Raw genomic sequence first — 15,159 nt, 5'->3', positions numbered from 1 at the left:
TATTACGCAACGTTCGCATGAAAAGTGACGCTAGATTAGTATGTCGTGTCTCAAGTCTTTTAAACGCGTCGTTTCAATTACCATGCTTATGTCACGTCACAAGTCTAACGCGTCGTTCCGATTTCTAAGCATGGTTTGGTTATATTACACAAAGTGTGCGTGCAAAGTAACAATAAATTAGTATGTCGTGTCTCAAGTAGATTTAATGCGTCGTTCCTATTTCCTAAGAACAGTTAGGTTATATTACGAAAAGTGTGCTTGAAAAGTGAAGCTAGATTAGTACGTCGCGTCACAAGTCTCTCTAATGCGACGTTCCGATTTCTAAGCATGGTTAGGTTATATTACGCAAAGTGTGCAAAAAAAGAAGTGATGCTAGATTAGTATTACGCGTCTCAAATCTCTGTAACGCGTCGTTTTCGATTACCATGCCTATGTCGTGTCACAAGTCTCTCTAACGCGTCGTTCCGATTACCTACGGATATATTACGCAACGTGTGCGTGAAAAATGATAATAGATTAGTAGGTCGCGTCTCAAGTCTATTAAACACGTCGTTCCGATTACCTATGCATAACCTAGGTTATATTACGCAAAGTGTGAGTGAAAAGTGATGCTAGATTAGTACGTCGCATCTCAAGTCTCTCTAATGCATTGTTCCGATTTTTAAGCATGGTTAGATTATACGCAGAGTGTGCAAAAAAGTGACGCTAAATTAGTATTGTGCGTCTCAAATCTCTGTAATGCGTCGTTTTCGATTACCATGCCTATGTCGCGTCACAAGTCTCTCTAACGCGTCGTTCCGATTACCTACGCATGGTTAGGTTATATTACGCAACGTGTACTTGAGAAATGACAATAGATTAGTATGTCGTGTCTCAAGTCTATTTAACGCGTCGTTTCGATTACCTAAGCATGGTTAGGTTATATTACGCAACGTGTGCATGAAAAGTGATGCTAGATTAGTATGTCGCATCTTAAGTCTTTTTAACGCGTCCTTTCCATGCTTATGTCGCGTCTCAATTCTCTTTACGCGTTGTACCGATTACCTAAGGATGGTTAGGTTACTTTATAGAAAGTGTGCGCGAAATGTAACCATACATTAGTATGTCGCGTCTCAAGTCTATTTAACGCGTCGTTCTGATTACCGAAGCATGGTTTGATTATAATATATGCAAAGTGTGAGTGAAAAGGTACGCTAGATAAGTATGTCGCGTCTCAATTATATTTAACGCGTTGTTCTGATCACACTTCTAGTTAACGCGTCGTTCCAATTAGCTTAGCATGTTTAGGTTATATTACGCAAAGTGTGCGTGGAAAGTGACGCTAGATTAGTATGTCACGTATCAATTCTCTTTAACGCGTTGCACCGATTACCTAAGGATGGTTAAATTACTTTATGGAAAGTGTGCAAGAAAAGTAACAATACATTAGTATGTCGCATTTCAAGTCTATTTAGCGCGTCGTTCCGTTTACCTTAGCATGGTTAGGTTATATTACGCAAAGTGTGCTTGAATAGTGACGCCAAATTAGTATGTCGTGTCAGAAATCTCTTTAACGCGTCGTTCCGATTACATAAGTATGTGCGTGAAAGTGACGCTAGATTATGTTACGCAAAGTGTGCATGAAAAGTGACGCTAGATTAATATGTCGCGTCTCAAGTCTCTTTAATACGTCGTTCCGATTACCTATGCATGGTTAGGTAGTATTGCGCAAAGTGTGCGTGAAAAGTGACGTTAGATTAGTATGGCACGTCTCAAGTATTTTCAATGCGTTGTTCCGATTACCTACGCATGGTTAGGTTATACTACGCATAGTGTGCGTGAAAAGTGACAATAGATTAATATGTCGCATCTCAAATCTCTTTAACGCGTGTTCCGATTACCTAAGCATGGTTAGGCTACATTACGCAAAGTGTGCGTGAAAAGTGACGGTATATTAGTATTCGCGTCTCAAGTCTCTTTAACGCCTCGTTCCGATTATCTAACCATGGTTAGGTTATACTACACAAAGTGTGCGTGAAAAGTGACGCTAGATTAGTGTATCACGTCTCAAGTTTCTTTAATGCGTCGTTCCGAGTATCTTAGCATGGTTAGGTTATATTTCGAAAAGTCTGCGTGAAAGTGATAATAGATTAGTATGTCGCGTCTCAAGTCTCTTTAAGGCTTCGCTTCAATTATCATGCTTATGTCGCGACTCAAGTGTCTCTAACACATCATTTCGATTACCAAAGCATGGTTAGGTTATATTACGCAAAGAGTGCATGAAAAGGGACGCTAGATTAGTATGTCACATCTCTAGTCTCTTTAACGTGTCGTTCAAATTACATAAGCAATTAGGTTGTTTTACACAAAGTGTGCGTGATAAGTTACGCGAGATTAGTATATTGCATCTAAAGTCTCTTTAACGCGTCGTTACGATTACCTAATAATGGTTATGTTAAATTACGCCAAGTGCGCGTTAAAGTGACGCTACATTAGTATGTCACATCTCAAGTCTCATTAACACGTCGTTCCGATTACCTAAGCATGTCTAGGTTGTATTACGCAAAGTGTGCTCGAAAAGTGACGTTAGATTAGTATGGCGCGTCCTATGTCTCTTTATTGCGTCATTTTAATTACCTTGGTTGAATTACGCAAAGTGTGCGTGAAAAGTGACGCTAGATTAGTATGTCACGTCTCAAGTATCTTTAACGCGTCGTTCCGATTACCTAAGCACAGTTAGGTTATTTTACGCAAAGTGTGCCCGAAAAATTACGGTAGATTAGTATACCGCGTCTCAAGTCTCGTTAACGCATCGTTCCGATTACCTAAGAATGGTTATATTATATTACGCCAAGTTCGCGTTAAAAGTGTCGCTAGATTAGTATGTCGTCTCACAAGTCTTTTTAACGCATTGTTACGATTACCTAAGCATGGTTAGGTTATATTACGCCAAGTGTGCGTAAAAAGTGAAGCTAGACTATGGTGCCTCTCAAGTCTCTTTAACGCGTCATTTCGATTATCATGCTTATGTCGCGTTGCAAGTCTCTTTAACACGTCGTTCCGATTGCCAAAGTAAGGTTATGTTAAATTACGCAAAGTGTGCGTGAAAAGTGTTGCTAGATTAGTATGTCGCGTATCATGTCTCTTTAACGCATCGTTTCGATTACCTAAGCATGGTTAGGTTATATTACGCAATGTGTGCGTGAAAACTATTGCTAGGTTAGTATGTCGTGTCTCAAGTCTCTTTAATGCGTCGTTTCGATTACCTAATCATTGTTAGGTTGTAACGCTAGAGTAGTATGGCGCGTTTCAAGTCTCTTTAACGCATCGTTTTGATTACTGTGCTTATGTCACGTCACAAGTGTCTCAAGCCCGTCGTTCTGATTACCTAAGCATGGTTAGGTTATATTACGCAAAGTGTGCGTGAAAAGTGACAATTGATTAGTATGTCGCGTCTCAAGTCTCTTTAACGCGTCGTTCCCATTACCTAAGCATGGCTAGGTTATTTTACGCAAAGTGTGCGTGAAAAGTTACGCTAGATTAGTATGTGGCGCCTCAAGTCTCTTTAATGCATATTCCGATTACCTAATCATGGTTAGGTTATATTACATAAAGCGTGCGTGAAAAGTTTCGCTAGATTAGTATGTCGCCACTCAAGTCTCTTTAACGCGTCGTTTTGATTTCCTAAGCATGGTAACTATTGGGCAAAGTTTGCGTGAAAAGTGACGCTAGATTAATATGTCGCGTCTCAAGTCTCTTTAACGCGCCGTTCCGATTACCTAAGCATGGTTAGGTTATATTACACAAAGTCTGCGTAGAAAGTGATGTTAGATTAGTATGACGCGTCTCAAGTCTCTTTAACGCGTCGTTTCAATTACCATGCTTATGTCGCGTCACAAGTCTCTGTACCGCGTCGTTTCGATTACCTAAGGATTGTTGAGTTATATTACGCAAACTGTTCGTGAAAAATGACGCTAGATTAGTATGTTGCGTCACAAGTCTCTCTAACTCGTCGTTTTGATTACTGTGCTTATGTCACGTCACAAGTGTCTCTAGCGCATCGTTCGGATTACCTAAGTATGGTTAGGTTATATTGCGCAAAGTGTGAGTGAAAAGTGACAATAGATTAGTATGTCAGGTCTCAAGTCTCTTTAACGCGTCTTTCCGATTACCTAAGCATGGTTAGGTTATTTTACGCAAAGTGTGTATGAAAAGTTATGCTAGATTAGTATGTCGCGCCTCAAGTCTCTTTAATGCATATTCGATTACCTAAGCATGGTTGGGTTATATTACGAAAAGAGTGCGTGAAATGTGACGCTAGATTAGTATGTCACATCTCTAGTCTCTTTAACGTGTCGTTCAAATTACCAGAGCATGGTAAGGTTATTTTACATAAAGTGTGTGTGAAAAGTTACGCGAGATTAGTATATCGCGTCTCAAGTCTCTTTAACTCATCATTCCGATTACCTAAGCATGGTTAGGTTATATTACGCAATATGTGCGTGAAAACTAATTGCTAGGTTAATATGCCGTGTCTCAAGTCTCTTTAACGCGTCGTTTTGATTATTGTGCTTATGTCACGTCACAAGTGTCTCTAACGCGTCGTTTTGATTATTGTGCTTATGTCATGTCACAAGTGTCTCTAACGCGTCGTTTTGATTACCTACGCATGGTTAGTTTATATATTACACAAAGTGTGCGTGAAAAGTGACAATAGATTAGTATGTCACGTGTTAAGTCTCTTTAACGCGTCGTTCAAATTACCAGAGCATGGTAAGGTTATTTTACACAAAGTGTGTGTGAAAAGTTACGCGAGATTAGTATATCGCGTCTCAAGTCTCTTTAACTCGTCGTTCCGATTACCTAAGAATGGTTATGTTATAGTACGCCAAGTGCGCATTAAAAGTGACGGTACATTAGTATGTCGCATCTCAAGTCTCTTTAACGCGTAGTTCCGATTACCTAAGCATGATTAGGTTGTATTACGCAAAATATGCTCGAAAAGTGATTTTAGATTAGTATGGCGCGTCCTAAGTCTCTTTAATGCGTCGTTCCGATTACCTAAGCATGGTTAGGTTATATTGCACAAAGTGTGCGTGAAAAGTGACGTTAGATTAGTATGTCACATCTCAAGTATCTTTAACGTGTCGTACCGATTACCTAAGTATGGTTAGGTTATTGTACGCAAAGTGTGCGTGAAAAATTACGGTAGATTAGAATACCGCGTCACAAGTCTCGTTAACGCGTCGTTCCGATTACCTAAGAATGGTTATGTTATATTACGCCAAGTGCGCGTTAAAACTGTCGCTAGATTAGTATGTCACGTCACAAGTCTTTTTAACGCGTTGTTACAATTACCATGCTTATGTCGTGTTACAAGCCTCTCTAACACGTCGTTCCGATTACCAAAGTATGGTTATGTTAAATTACGCAAAGTGTGCGTAGAAAGAGTTGCTAGATTAGTATGTCGCGTCTCAAGTCTCATTAACGCGTCGTTCCGATTATCTAGGCATGGTTAGGTTATTTTACGCAAAATGTGTGTAAAAAGTGACGCTAGATTAGAATGTCGCGTCTCAAGTCTCTTTAACCTGTCGCTCCGATTACCTAAGCATGGTTAGGTTATATTACGCAATGTGTGCGTGAAAACTGTTGTTAGGTTAGTATGTTGCGTATCAAGTCTCTTTAACGCGTCATTCCGATTACCTAAGCATGGTTAGGTTATATTACGCAATATGTGCGTGAAAACTAATTGCTAGGTTAATATGCCGTGTCTCAAGTCTCTTTAACGCGTCGTTTTGATTATTGTGCTTATGTCACGTCACAAGTGTCTCTAACGCGTCGTTTTGATTATTGTGCTTATGTCATGTCACAAGTGTCTCTAACGCGTCGTTTTGATTACCTACGCATGGTTAGTTTATATATTACACAAAGTGTGCGTGAAAAGTGACAATAGATTAGTATGTCACGTGTTAAGTCTCTTTAACGCGTCGTTCAAATTACCAGAGCATGGTAAGGTTATTTTACGCAAAGTGTGTGTGAAAAGTTACGCGAGATTAGTATATCGCGTCTCAAGTCTCTTTAACTCGTCGTTCCGATTACCTAAGAATGGTTATGTTATAGTACGCCAAGTGCGCATTAAAAGTGACGGTACATTAGTATGTCGCATCTCAAGTCTCTTTAACGCGTAGTTCCGATTACCTAAGCATGATTAGGTTGTATTACGCAAAATATGCTCGAAAAGTGATTTTAGATTAGTATGGCGCGTCCTAAGTCTCTTTAATGCGTCGTTCCGATTACCTAAGCATGGTTAGGTTATATTGCACAAAGTGTGCGTGAAAAGTGACGTTAGATTAGTATGTCACATCTCAAGTATCTTTAACGTGTCGTACCGATTACCTAAGTATGGTTAGGTTATTGTACGCAAAGTGTGCGTGAAAAATTACGGTAGATTAGAATACCGCGTCACAAGTCTCGTTAACGCGTCGTTCCGATTACCTAAGAATGGTTATGTTATATTACGCCAAGTGCGCGTTAAAACTGTCGCTAGATTAGTATGTCACGTCACAAGTCTTTTTAACGCGTTGTTACAATTACCATGCTTATGTCGTGTTACAAGCCTCTCTAACACGTCGTTCCGATTACCAAAGTATGGTTATGTTAAATTACGCAAAGTGTGCGTAGAAAGAGTTGCTAGATTAGTATGTCGCGTCTCAAGTCTCATTAACGCGTCGTTCCGATTATCTAGGCATGGTTAGGTTATTTTACGCAAAGTGTGCGTAAAAAGTGACGCTAGATTAGAATGTCGCGTCTCAAGTCTCTTTAACCTGTCGCTCCGATTACCTAAGCATGGTTAGGTTATATTACGCAATGTGTGCGTGAAAACTGTTGTTAGGTTAGTATGTTGCGTATCAAGTCTCTTTAACGCGTCATTCCGATTACCTAAGCATGGTTAGGTTATATTACGCAATATGTGCGTGAAAACTAATTGCTAGGTTAATATGCCGTGTCTCAAGTCTCTTTAACGCGTCGTTTTGATTATTGTGCTTATGTCACGTCACAAGTGTCTCTAACGCGTCGTTTTGATTATTGTGCTTATGTCATGTCACAAGTGTCTCTAACGCGTCGTTTTGATTACCTACGCATGGTTAGTTTATATATTACACAAAGTGTGCGTGAAAAGTGACAATAGATTAGTATGTCACGTGTTAAGTCTCTTTAACGCGTCGTTCCGATTAACTAAGCATGGTTAGGTTATTTTACGCAAAGTGTGGGTGAAAAGTTACGCTAGATTAGTATGTCGCTCCTCAAGTCTCTTTAATGCATATTGCGATTACCTAAGCATGGTTAGGTTATATTACGTAAAGTGTGCGTGAAAAGTGACGCTAGCTTAGTATGTCGCGTCTCAAGTCTCTTTAACGCGTCGTTTCGATTACCAATGCTTATGTCAGGTCACAAGTGTCTCAAACGTGTTGTACCAATTACTCAAGCATGGTTATGTTATATTATGCAAAGTGTGCGTGAAAATTGAAAATAGATTAGTATGTTGGATCTCAAGTCTCTTTAACGCGTCTTTCCGATTGCCTGCGCATGGTTAGGTTATATTAAGAGTGCGTGAATAGTGACGCTAGATTAGTATGTTGCGTCTTAAGTCTCTTTAACGCGTCGTTCCGATTACCTAAGCATGGTGAGTGACAAGTGACGCTAAATTAGTAAGTGCGTCTCAAGTCACTTTAACGCATCGTTCCGATAACCTAAGCATGGTTAGGTTATATTACGCAAAGTGTGCGTAAAAAGTGACTCTAGATTAGTATGGCGCGTTTCATATCTCTTTAACGCGTCTTTTCAAGTGTCTCTAACGCGTTGTTCTGATTAACTAAGCATAGTTAGGTTATATTACGCAAAGTGTGCGTGAAAAGGAACACAATAGATTAGTATGTCGCGTCTCAAGTCTACTTAACGCGTCGTTCCGATTACCTAAGCATAGTTATGGAAGTGTGCGTTAAAAGTGTCGCTAGATTAGTATGTCGCGTCACAAGTCTTTTTAACGCGTTGTTACGATTACCTAAGCATGGTTAGGTTATATTACGCATAGTGTGCGTAAAATATGATGCTAGATTAGTATGGCATGTCTCAAGTCTCTTTAACGCGTCATTTCGATTACCATATTACAAGTCTCTCTAACACGTCGTTCCCATTACCTAAGTATGGTTATGTTATATTACGCAAAATGTGCGTGAAAAGTGACAATTGATTAGTTTGTCGTGTCTCAAGTCTCTTTAATGCGTCGTTCCGATTACCTAAGCAAGGTTAGGTTATTTTACACAAATTGTGAGTGAAAAGTGACGCTGATTAGTATGTCGCGTCTCAAGTCTCTTTAATGTGTCGTTTCGATTACCTATGCATGGTTAGGTTATATTAGGCAATGTGTGCGTGAAAACTGTTGCTAGGTTAGTATGTCGCGTCTCAAGCCTCTTTAACGCGTCTTTCCGATTACCTAAGCATGGTTAGATTATATTACGCAAAGTGTGCGTGAAACATTACGGTAGATTAGTATGTCGCGTCTCAAGTCTCTTTAACGCGTCGTTCCGATTACCTAAGCATGGTTAGGTTATATTACGCAAAGAGTGCGTAAAACGTGACACTAGATTAGTATGGCTTATTTCAAGTCTCTTTTACGCGTTGTATCAATTACCATACTTATGTCACATCACAATTGTCTCTAACGCGTCGTTCTGATTATCTAAGCATGGTTAGGCTAGATTAAACAAAGTGGGCGTGAAAAGTTACGCTAGATTAGTATGTCACGTCTCAAGTCTCTTTAACGCGTCGTTCTGATTATCTAAGCATGGTTAGGTTATATTACGCAAAGTGTGCGTTAAAAGTGACGCTAGATTAGTATGTCACGTGTAAAGTCTCTCTAACACATGGTTCTTATTTTCTAAGCATGGTTAGGTTATATATCACAAAGTGTGCGTCAAAAGTGACGCTAGATTAGTATGTCGCGTCTCAAGTCTTATTAACGCGTCGTTCTGATAATCTAAGCATGGTTAGGTTAAATTACGCGAAGTGTGCGTGAAAAGTGACGCTAGATTAGTATGTCACGTATAAATTCTAACACCTTCTTCTGATTTCCTAAGCATGGTTAGGTTATATTACACAAAGTGTGCGTAAAAAGTGACGCTAGATTTGTATGTTGTGTCTCAAGTCTCTTTAACGCGTTGTTCTGATATAAGCATGGCTAGGTTATATTACGCAAGGTGTGCGTGAAAAGTGAAGCTAGATTAGTATGTCGCATCTCAATGTTCTTTAACGCGTCGTTCCGATTACCTAAGCATGGTTAGGTTATATTTCGCAACGTGTGCGTGAAAAGTGAAGCTAGATTAGTATGTCGCATCTCAATGTTCTTTAACGCGTCGTTCCGATTACCTAAGCATGGTTAGATTATATTTCGCAACGTGTGCTTGAAAAGTGACGCTAGATTAGTATGTCGCGTCTCAAGTCTTTTTAACACGTCGTTTCGATTACCATGCTTATGTCGCGTCACAAGTCTCTCTAACGCGTCGTTTCGATTACCTAAGTATGGTTCTGTTATATTACGCAAACTGTGCGTGATAATTGACAGTAAATTAGTATGTCGCATCACATATCTATTTAACACATCGTTCCGATTACCTAAGCATTGTTTGGTTATATTACGCAAAGTGTGCGTGGAATGTGACGCTAGATTAGTATGTCGCGTCACAATTCCCTTTAACACAGAAAGTGTGCATGAAAAGTAACAATACATTAGTATGTCGCGTCTCAAGTCTTTTTAACGCGTCGTTCCGAATACCTAAGCATGGTTAGGTTATATTACGCAAAGTGTACGTGAATAGTGACGCCATATTAGTATTTCGCGTCAGAAGTCTCTTTAACGCGTCGTTCCGATTACCTAAGCATGTATAGGTTTTATTATGCAAACTGTGCGTGAAAAGTAACAATAAATTAGTATGTCGCATCACACTTCTATTTATCGCGTCGTCCCGATTACCTAAGCATGGTTAGGTTATATTACGCAAAGTGTGTCTGGAAAGTGACGCATGATTAGGATGTCGCGCTCAATTCTCTTTAACGTGTTGTACTGATTAACGAAGGATTGTTAGGTTACTTTACGGAAAGTGTGCGTGAAAAGTAACAATACATTAGTATGTTGCGTCTCAATTCTATTTAACGCGTCGTTCCGATTACCCAAGCATGGTTAGGTTATATTACACAAAGTGTGCCTGAATAGTAACGCCAGATTAGTATGTCGCGTTAGAAGTCTCTTAAACGAGTCGTTCCGATTACCTAGCATTGTTAAAGTGTGCGTGAAAGTGACGCTAGATTAGTATATCGCGTCTCAAGTCTCATTAAAGCGTCGTTCTGATTACCTAAGCGTGAAAAGTGACGGTAAATTAATATGTCGCTTCTGAAGTCTCTTTAATTTATTGTTCCAATTACCTAAGCATGGTTAGTTTGTATTAAGTAATATAACCTAACCATGCTTAGGTAATTGGGACGTTAGATTAGTATGGCACGTTTCAAGTATTTTTAATGAGTCGTTCCGATTACCTAAGCATGGTTAGGTTATATTACGCATAGTGTTCGTGAAAACTGACAATCGATTAGTATGTCGCATCGCAAGTCGCTTTAACGCGTGTTCCGATTATCTAAGCATGGTTAGGTTATATTACGCAAAGTGTGCGTGAAAAGTGACAATAGATTAGTATTTCGCGTCTCAAGTCTCTTTAAGGCGTCATTTTGATTATCATGCTTATGTCGCATCAAAAATGATCATTCTGATTACCGAAACATGGTTAGGTTATATTACGCAAAGTGTGCCTTAAAAGTGACGCCATATTAGTATGTCGCGTCTCAAGTCTCTTTAACGCCTCGTTCTGATTACCTAAGCATGGTCAAGTTATATGTCTCTCTAACATCTCGTTCTGATTACCTATGCATGGTTAGGTTATGTTAAGCTAAGTGTGCGTGAAAAGTGATGCTCGATTAGTATGTTACGTCGCAAGTCTCTTTAACGCGTCGTTCCGATTACTTAAGCATGGTTAGGTCATATTACGCAGAGAGTGCGTGAAAAGTAACGCTAGATTAGTATGTCGCGTCTCAAGTCTCTTTAATGCGTCATTCTAATTATCTAAGCATGGTTAGGTTATCTTACGGAAAGTGTGCTTGAAAAGTAGCAATAGATTAGTAAGTTGAGTCTCAAGAACGCGTCGTATCGATTACCATGCTTATGTCGCATCACAAGTCATCGTTCCGATTACCTAATGGTTAGGTTATATTACGCAAAGTGTGCGTGAAAAGTGATGGCATATTAGTATGTCGCGTCTCAAGTCTCTTTAACGCTTCGTTCCAATTACCTAAGCATGGTTAGGTTATATTACGCAAAGTGTGCGTTAATGGTGACCCTAGATTAGTAAGTCGCGTCTCAAGTGTCTTTAATGCGTCGTTACGATTACCTAAGCATGGTTAGGTTATATTACGCAAAGTGTGCGTGAAAAATGACAATTGATTAGTATGTCGCGTCTCAAGTCTCTTTAAGGCGTCGTTTTAATTATCATGCTTATGTCGCATAACAAGTAATCATTCCGATTACCAATGCATGGTTAGGTTATATTACGCAAAGTGTGCGAGAAAAGGGACGCTAGATTAGTATTTCGCGTCTCAAGTGTCTCTAACGTGTCGTTCCAATTACCTAAGCATGGTTAGGTTATATTACGCAAAGAGTGCGTTAATAGTGACGCTAGATTAGTATGTCGCGTCAAAAATCGGTCTAACACCTCGTTTCGATTACCTATTCATGGTTAGGTTATATTAAGCTAAGTGTGCGTGAAAAGTGACGCTAGATTAGTATGTCGCGTCGCAAGTCTAAGGCGTTGTTCCGATTACCTAAGCATGGTTAGGTTATATTACGCAGAGACTGCTTGAAAAGTGACGCTAGATTAGTATGTCGCGTCTCAAATCTCTTTAATGCGTCGTTCTTATTATCTAAGCATGGTTAGGTTATCTGACGCAAAGTGTGCGTGAAAAGTGACAATAGACTAGTAAGTCGCGACTCAAGTCTCTTTAACGCGTCGTATCGACCATGCTTATGTCGCGTCACAAGCCTATCTAACGCATCGTTCCGATTACCTAAGCATGGTTAGGTTATATTACACAAAGTGTGCGGTAAAAGTGAAAATAGATTAGTATGTCGCGTCTCAAGTCTCTTTAACGCATCGATTCGATTACCTAAGCATGGTTAGGTTATATTACTCAAAGGGTGAGTGAATAGTGACGGTAGATTAGTATGTCGTGTCTCAAGTCTCTTTAACGCGTCGTTCCGATTACTTAAGCATGGCAAGGTTATTTTACGCAAAGTGTGCGTAAAAAGTGACGCTGAAATAGTATGGCGCGTCTCAAGTCTTTTTAACGTGTCATTCTGATTACCTAAGCATGGTTAGGTTATATTACTCAAAGTGTGCGTAAAAAGGGACGCTACATTAGTATGTCGCGTCTCAAGTCTCTTTAATGCGTCGTTCCGGTTACCTAATCATGGTTAGGTTATATTACGCAAAGTTTGCGTGAAAAGTGACGCTAGACTAGTATGTCACGTCATAAGTCTCTTTTAACGCGTCGTTCTGATTACCTAAGCATGGTTAGGTTATTTTACGCAAAGTATGCGTGAAAATTTACGCTGGATTAGTATGTCGCGTCTCAAGTCTCGTTAACGCGTCGTTCCGATTACCTAAGCATGGTTAGGTAGTGTCCGTGAAAAGTAACGCTAGATTAGTATGTCGCGTCACAAGTCTCTTTAACACGTCTTTCCAATTACCTAAGCATGGTTAGGTAGTGTCCGTGAAAACTAACGCTAGATTAGTATATCGAGTCACAAGTCTCTTTAACGTGTCGTTTCGATTACCATGCTTATGTCGCGTCATAAGTCTCTTTAACTCTTCGTTCCGATTACCTAAGCATGTTATATTACGCAAAGTATGCGTGAAAAGTGACGCTAGATTAGTATGTCGCGTCTCAAGACACTTTAACTCGTCGCTCCGATTACCTAAGCACAGTTAATTATATCACGCAAAGTGTGCATAAAAAGTGACGCTAGATTAGTATGACGCGACTCAAGTCTCTTTAACGCGTCGTTTCGGTTACCATGCTTATGTCGCGTCACAAGTCTCTTTAACCTGTGTTCCGATTACCTAGGCATGGTTAGGTTATATTACGCAAAGTGTGCGTGAAAAGTGACACTAGATTAGTATGTCGCGTCACAAGTCTATCTAACGCGTCGTTCTGATTACCTAAGCATCATTAGGCTATATTACGCAAAGTGTGCGTGAAAGTGACGCTAAATTAGTATGTAGCGTCTCAAGTCTCTTTAATATGTCATTCCGATTACTTAAGCATGGTTATGTTATATTACGCAAAGTCTGTGAAAAAAGTGACACTAGATTAGTATGGCGTGTCTCAAGTCTCTTTAACGCGTCGTTTCTATTACCATGGTTCTGTCGCGTCACAAGTCTCTCTAATGCGTCGTTCTGATTACTTTAGCATGGCTGAGTTATATTACGCAAAGTGAGCGTGAAAAGTGACACTAGATTAATATGTCGCATCACAAATCTCACTAGCGCGTCACCTAAGCATCATTAGGCTATATTACGCAAAGTGTGCGTGAAAAGTGACGCTAAATTAGTATGTCGAGTCTCAAGTCTCTTTAACGCGTCGTTTTAATTACCAGGCTTATGTCCCGTCTCAAGTCTCTCTAACGCGTCGTTCCGATTACCTAAGCATTGTTAGGTTATATTACGCAAAGTGTGCTTGAAAAGTGACGCTAGATTAGTATGTCGCGTCTCAAGTCTCTTTAATGCGTCGTTCCGATTACCTAAGCATGGTTAGGTTACATTACTCAAAGTCTGCGTAAAACATGACGTTAGATTAGTATGCCGTGTCTCAAGTCTCTTTAACGCGTCGTTTTGATTACCATGCTTATGTCGCGTCTCAAGTCTCTAAAACGCGTCGTTCCTATTATCTAAGCATGGTTAAGTTATATTACGCAAAGTGTGCGTGAAAAGTGACGCTTTATTAGTATGTCGCTTCTCAAGTCTCTATAATGTGTCGTTCCGATTACCTAAGAATGGTTAGTTATATTACGCAAAGTGTGCGTGAAATGTGACCATAGATTAGTATGTCGCGTGTCAAGTCTCTTTAATGCGTCGTTCCGATTTCCAAAGCTTGGATATGTTATGTTACGTCAAGTGCGCATTAGAAGTGTCGCTAGATTAGTTTGTCGCGTCACAAGTCTCTTTAACGTGTTGTTACGATTACCTAAGCATGCTTATGTTATATTACGCAGTGTGCGTAAAAAGAAGCTAGATTAGTGTGTCGCGTCTCAAGTCTTTTTAACGCATCGTTTCGATTCCATGTTTATGTCACGTTACAAGTCTCTCTAACACATCGTTCTGATTTCCAAAGCATGGTTAGGTTATATTACACATAGTGTGCGTGAAAAGTGACAATAGGTATGTCGCATCGCAAGTCTCTTTAGCATGTCGTTCCGATTACCTAAGCATAGTTATGTAAGTGCGCGTTAAAAGTGTCACTAGATTAGTATGTCGCGTCACAAGTCTCTTTAACGCGTTGTCATGATTACTTAAGCATGGTTAGGTTATATTACGCAAAGTGTGCGTAAAATATGACGCTAGATTAGTATGGCACGTACCATGCTTATGTCACGTTACAAGTCTCTCTAACACGTCGTTCCGATTAACTAAGTATGGTTAGGTTATATTACGCAAAATGTGCGTGAAAAGTGACAATTTGTTAGTATGTCTCAAGTCTCTTTAACACGTCGTTCCGATTACCTAAGCATGGTTAGGTTATTTTACGCAAATTGTGCGTGAAAAGTGACGCTCGATTAGTATGTCGCATGTCAAGTCTCGTTAACGTGTCGTTCCGATTACCTATGCATGGTTAGGTTATATTACGCAATGTGCGTGTGAAAACTGTCGCTAGGTTAGTATGTCGCGTCTCAAGCCTCTTTAACCCGTCGTTCCGATTGCCTAAGCATGGTTAGATTATAGTACGCAAAGTGTGCGTGAAAAATTACGGTAGATTAGTATGTCGCGTCTCAAGTCTCTTTAACGCGTCGTTCCAATTACC

Source organism: Mercurialis annua, linkage group LG4 (assembly GCF_937616625.2).
Source record: "Mercurialis annua linkage group LG4, ddMerAnnu1.2, whole genome shotgun sequence".
Classification (NCBI taxonomy): domain Eukaryota; kingdom Viridiplantae; phylum Streptophyta; class Magnoliopsida; order Malpighiales; family Euphorbiaceae; genus Mercurialis; species Mercurialis annua.
The sequence above is the reverse complement of the archived record's forward strand: the minus strand, read 5'-3'. Positions refer to the sequence as shown.